Below are 6,818 nucleotides of genomic sequence, written 5' to 3'. Positions count from 1 at the left end.
CGGGGAGATGGGGCGGGGTATAAAAATAAAGTTATTATTATTATTATTATTATTATTATTATTATTATTATTATTATTATATCAAGTCTGTCTCAGTGGTGTGTGTTGAGAGCAAGGTGGACCTTCGCTGGTGTGCAACAGGGGATGTCTCTGGATTTCCGATCTCACAAAGCCCACAAATGGCATTAGTTTGACTGGTCTCACTTTGTGGGCTGACGGATGTGAGAACCGTTCCATCTCTGAAGCTCAATCCTTGAAGCTACAGCAGGAAATTGTGATGCCTCAGGGGTTTTGTAGTCCCGCTCCTAGTGTCCCTGTGGCAGATGAGGATGAAAACATGGGGTTTTCTCCAGATCAACAACAGCCGGAATCCTTCCAGATGCCTGATGTTGATGTTCTTCCCCAAAAACCAATTAACACAGACCTTGAGCAGCTTTCACCTCCCTTCGCTAGGAGACAATCCTTTGCTGCAGACAGGGGAGTGAAAGAGTGGGTTCGCAGGAGCTTAAGAATTGCAGCCAAACAAGACACTGATTAGCCATGTTTCCCCTGGGAAAATCCAGGGAGTCTCACATCTGGACAGTTGGGTTTCGTTTCTTGTTCTCTAGGGAAAGAGAACGTTGGACACCTGTTTGGCGGGAAAACGAGACCCAGTTAAAGGTGTCTGGCACGGTTGATTCCGTGCGGAGACAATAGAGCAGCTTCAGGAGTGAAATCGTGTTCCAGCCTTGTGTGGACTTCACAAAGTCCGCAAATCCAGTTTCCTTGCCTTGCTTATTCAAGTATTTCAAGAATTGCCTTGCCTTGTTCTTAGTCACGGACCTTGTTCCTAGAATCAAGTTTTTGTTCCAGCTTTGTTGTGAATTTTACCTTGGACCTTGAAAGACCCTGGACAATTCCCCACACTATTGCTTGGCAATAGTGTGTGTTTCGGTTTATTGGATTTTATCTTTGGACTCTAATATCATTTATTGGACAAACTATTTCTGGACTATATTTGACCTCATTTGAAAGGTCTGCTTCTGGACTATATTTTCTACTTGCTTTTATTATTCTTATATATTTCCTTAATAAAGATATTAGATAGTTTATTGGCCTCCATGTATGGTTCTTGGTGCTCCGCTGCCTTGAGTGTGACAGAAATGTCCTATTTGAAAAGTGTCTCACTCCAAATTTTGCCCTAAAAAAGGGACCTCTGGGTTTCTGATCTTCTCACAAGCCCCCAAAATGGGTTAATTTCTCCACTGAACTACACCTGAGAAGGGTTTGGCTAGTTATTTGTGCTCGATTGGCACGAAATGTTGCATGCACCGAGGTTTGTCCAGGCCTGCCTGCAAGATGAAAGGCTCCGCTTTGCCTTTGATGGGAGCCAGAGGTTCTCATAAATGCTAATAGAAGGTACATCAATAGGAAAAAGTTAGTTATAGAGGGTTGTGGGAGGAATAAATATTGCTCTTCGTTGCCCACCCTCTGGCTAATCCAAGGGAAAAAAATTGGATGTCAAAGTTGGAACGGTCTCCACATTGTGACCACGTTGGGCCAGAATTAACTTCATGATCCATCCAGTATTCCATTTGTGGCTTGAAAATATATATATATATATATATATATATATATATATATATAATCCTTAATTTTGCCATTTAATATAAGGGACACCCGTTTACTATGCGATTGTTTATTAGGGCTGTGCGATCAATTAAAAAATGTTTCAAAACTCATTACAAAATTAGGGAGTTCCGGTATTTTGTTTCTAAAGTGTTTCCAAAGTATCGTTAGTTAAAATTTCATTGCTATAACAAGAGTAATGCAATTTCGTTATTTTATCGTTATAGTCATTGCACAAGGAGCTCCTTTCTCCCTCATTTTCACAGCTATTGGGGTGGAACTTGTTACAATGATTGAACACATTGACCAATGTTAGCCTGTCCAGTTTCAGAATGTTTCACTTATCCACTGATTTTTGGGGAATTTTGAAAGTTTTTATAAACAACATTTTAAAGTACAAGAGCTATCTCCTTGAATTTTCTATACAATGACACAAGATAACAGGGGATCGCCTTCCCAAACTACATTTCCCAGAATTCTGTGCTTTCTCCCTCTTTTCTCCTAATGGCGAGATGCCATTAATTTGAACAGGAAAGGCAGCCTTTTTGGCTTTGCTTTGCTTTCTCGTTCTGAAAATAAAATTGACTTTGGGAGGCTTCCGAGGCTTACAAAATGCAATTGAAAAAGTATTGGGTAAGTGTTCATTACGCATTAATGCTATGTTGTAATTACTGTATTTACAAATTTAGCACCAAAATATCATGATATATTGAAAACATTGACTACAAAAATGCATTGGATAATCCAGAACGTTGGATAAGTGAGTGTTGGATAAGTGAGACTCTACTGTATTTGTTGATATTTATTTCTGTCATTGACTAACAACAAAACAAACCATGTCAGATAAATAAAACGTAAAAGGAGGCAGAGCAAACGGTTGCCTTTTCAGATGATTTTCAGTGGCATTATTTCCTTAAGACCTTTGGTTTCAAATGTTCTTTTTCTCGGCCCTTGGAAGGACAAATTGTACCAAGATTCTTTCAACCTCTTTATGGGCTAACACCAAACCATAACAAAAACATGAAGATCTTTTGGGGGCTGTTTGCTAATTCTCCAAAAGAGAGAGATGTTTTCCAACTAACATCAAAGCCTTCTGATGCCAAGAAGGCACTTGTCGGTGCTTGTCCAATTCGGCTCCTTCGTTGAGTTAAAAAATAATAGTAGTAAGTACTGGCACGCAAATGGTAATTTCTGCAATAATGTTGTCTGTGTTACATAATAATAAGAACGAGGTAAAGATCTGGAGACAGAATGAAGCTCCATAGAATACCTGGGATTGGAGAGACATTTGTTTTTACAAGGAAAGAGATTCTGAACTTCTTGGTTCAGAATCCCATTCAATTATAGAATCATATAGATTTAGAAGGGACCTCAAGGGCCATCCAGTCCAACACCCAGCCTTAATTATTATTATTATTATTATTATTATTGACACAGCAACATAGTATGACACAGCAAACAAGATAGATATGCTGGATTTCGTATCACAAAATCACAAGTCGAACACTTCCCAAGTGTCTAGGACTGTGTGATGTATTTTCGGATGATGCGCACAGATCCCAGCAGGGTGGCCTTTTGCAGTTGGCAGATCGTAATTTTGTCAATGTCTATTGTTTCCAAATGCCGGCTGAGATCTTTTGGCACGGCACCCAGTGTGCCCATCACCACCGGGACCACCTGTACTGGTTTCTGCCAGAGTCTTTGAAGTTCAATCTTGAGGTCCTGATAGCGGCTGAGTTTTTCCTGTTGTTTTTCATCAATGCGACTGTCACCTGGGATGGCGACATCAATGATCCAAACCTTTTTCTTTTCCACAACTGTGATGTCTGGTGTGTTGTGTTCCAGAACTTTTGTCAGTCTGGATTCGGAAGTCCCACAGTATCTTTGCGTGCTCATTTTCCAATACTTCTGCAGGTTTGTGATCCCACCAGTTCTTTGTTGCTGGGAGGTGGGATTTGAGGCATAAGTTCCAATGAATCATTTGGGCCACATAGTTGTGCCTCTGTTTGTAGTCTGTCTGTGCGATTTTCTTGCAGCAGCTGAGGATATGATCCATGGTTTTGTCGGTTTCCTTGCACAGTCTGCATTTTGAGTCATCAGCTGATTTTTCGATCTTGGCCTGAATTGCCTTTGTTCTGATGGCTTTCTCCTGGGCTGCAAGGATCAGGCCTTCTGTCTCCATCTTCAGGGTCCCATTGGTGAGCCACAGCCAGGTCTTCTCCTTATCAACCTTTCCTTCAATTTTGTCAAGGAACTTTCCATGCAATGCTTTGCTGCGCCAGCTGTCAGTTTGTAGTGCGGTTTTCTTGTACTGGTTTTTTGTCTGCTGTGTTTTAAGGAGTTTCTGATTTTTGACTTCAATCAAAGCAGGTCCTTCACTTTGCTTGACATATTCTGCCAGGGCATGTTCTTCTTCTTTGACTGCTTGTTTTACTTGTAAGAGTCCTTTGCCCCCTGATCTTCTAGGCAGATATAGCCGGTCAACATCACTGTGAGGATGCAGTGAATAATGAATGGTCATGAGTATTGTTGTTGTTATTATTATTATTATTATTATTATTATTATTATTATTATTATTATTATTATTATTATTGTCATTACCCTGCTTTATCTCTCCCGAAGGAGACTCAATGAGGCTTGACATAAAAGCATCTGCATACAATTTAAAATATACTTTTATTTATTTATTTATTTATTTATTTATACCCTGCTTTGGGAAATCAGAACAAGAAGCTCTAGAAACTGCTGATGTTGATGGCTTATTTTCCGAAAGGCATATTGCCAGGTCGCTTTGTTACACAAATCCTTTGCCGGTCACATGAAGCATCATCCCGACAATTGGCTGTGAGATGCATTGTGTGCCTCTCCGTCGCATCAAAACAACATTTTTGCAAACCTTCTCTTTTTGCAAGATGTGCTGGTGAGGATCGCCGTTTCAAAATAGTGAACGTTCAAATAGCACAACGTCTCCGTTCTGAATTTAGGAAACTTTTTTTGTTGTTGTTGCAAAATCAGCTTGATTCCCATACAGGCGATGGATGGGTGAATGTTTACTTTGAGTAGGGTCTTGAAGCCAAGGGGGCGAATGTGGCCTTCTCCTCGCTCTGCCGCCTCCAAGTCTTCCCTATGAATACTTCCTTTGAGATTCCATAATTGAAATTCCGAACAGTGGAGTTTCTGTTGACTCTGATCTGGCGAGTAATACAATGCCACGAAAAATGTTCTCATTCATGTCATGGAATGAAGTGGGGCACAGCTCTTGCCAGAACGGCTTCTGAATGCTGTGTTTTGAATTTCTCCGAAATGCCGTTTCAATGTACTATGCCGGCCCGGTGACCGGAATAGTGATGTCTTCCCAAACAAGGGCTTGTTTACTTACAGACAAATCCCACCCCACTGAGTATACGTCTACTCTGCAGTCTGGAACCACTTTAACTAGCCTGGCTCAATGTTATGCAGTGCTGGGAGTCTGCAGGCTGGTCTTTGGCAGAAAAGGCTGAAGACCTTGTAGAACTACATCTCCCATGATTCTGACGCATTGAACCATGGCAGTTCAAGTGGAGTCAAGCTGCATTAATGCTACAGTGCAGATGCAGGCTTAGGCCCCTTCTACACTGCCATATAAAATCCAGATTACCGTATATACTCGAAGATAAGACGGGCTTTTCAGCCCTTTTTATGATCTGAAAAAGCCTCCCCCAGCTTATAATCGGTTCAAGCGGAGCCGGGATGCTGTTGCTTGCAATATATGATATATTTATCTCTCATCTTACCCTCCCTTATCAGTGTTTACTTTTCCAAAGCCTCCCTCGCTCTTAACCAAGGAAATGTTTTGAAAAGGGAGAGACGCCCTTGCAAGTCAGGAAGAATATACACCCATTAATCTTATAAAAGCATTTTCCTCTGAAATATTTGTTAATCTCTGCTACAGATATATAGGCATTTCCCCCTGCAAGCCTTTGCAATCCCTATGTAACTTTATATTTGTATCTATCTATCTATCTATCTATCTATCTATCTATCTATCTACATTAATTTTATATATGAATTTTCCCCTCATATGTCTTTGTATATCCTATATACATATATCTGTATCTATGTGTATACATTATTTTATATATGAATTTTCCCCTCACATGTTTGCAAGTCTTTGCAAATCCTATACAAACTATCTATATACAGAGAGATGTCTAGATAGATATATATGAACATAGATATATAGGGCCTGTAAATATTGCAGGGGAAATGCACACACACATACACACAGATTTCTAGATAGATATAAAAATAAATATATAAGGCTTGCAAATATTGCTGGAGGGAAATGCATGTATAGAGAGAGATGATTTGCAAACGTTTTTCTTTGAAATACAGTAAATATTCAAAAACATTTAACCTACTGGTGCCTCAATATAACTATATTGGGATCTATTTTCATTTTGAAATTTACTCGTAGCTGCTGACTTTTCTACCTTCAGCTTATACTCGAGTCAATAAGTTTCCCCAGTTTTTTGTGGTAAAATTAGGTGCCTCGTCTTATATTAGGGTCAGTTTATACTCGAGTACATATGGCATCTGCTTTGAACTGGATTATATGGCAGTGTGGACTCATATTATCCAGTTCAAAGCAGACAGTGCGGATTTTCTGCTTTGATAATCTAGATTGTATGGCAGTGTAAATCCAGCCTGAGTCTACACTGCCATATAGCCCAGTTCAAGGCAGATAATCTGGATTTTATATGGCAGTGTAGAAGGGGCCTCATATAATGCACTTTAACCACATTGAACTGCATTATATGAGTCTCCACTGACCATATAGTACAGTTTGAAACTGCATTATATGGCAGTGTAGATGGGGGCCTTTTGACAATAGTCGACTTCTTGATTCATAGATCAGGGAATATGGGATTCGTAGTTTAGTGAGGCACCAGCCCTCATTAACAGAAGAACATGAAAGACCTTATGGAAACCACAACTCCCAAAATGCAAGAGCATCAAATCTTGGCAATTGCAGTGGCATGAAGCTGCATTGCGTCTATGTACCTTTTGTCTCTTCGTCACTGTGCTAAATCTGTACAAATTTGGAACAAACTAATCGTCCATCTGATGTTAATGATAGAGCAAGACTATTTGAAGAGAAGCTGAATGCGTTGAATATATTGTCCTATGTATCCAAAGGGCTAAATGCACCCCAAAGTAATGTGTTTCT

The sequence above is a fragment of the Anolis carolinensis genome, unplaced genomic scaffold (assembly GCF_035594765.1).
Source record: "Anolis carolinensis isolate JA03-04 unplaced genomic scaffold, rAnoCar3.1.pri scaffold_9, whole genome shotgun sequence".
Classification (NCBI taxonomy): domain Eukaryota; kingdom Metazoa; phylum Chordata; class Lepidosauria; order Squamata; family Dactyloidae; genus Anolis; species Anolis carolinensis.
The sequence above is the reverse complement of the archived record's forward strand: the minus strand, read 5'-3'. Positions refer to the sequence as shown.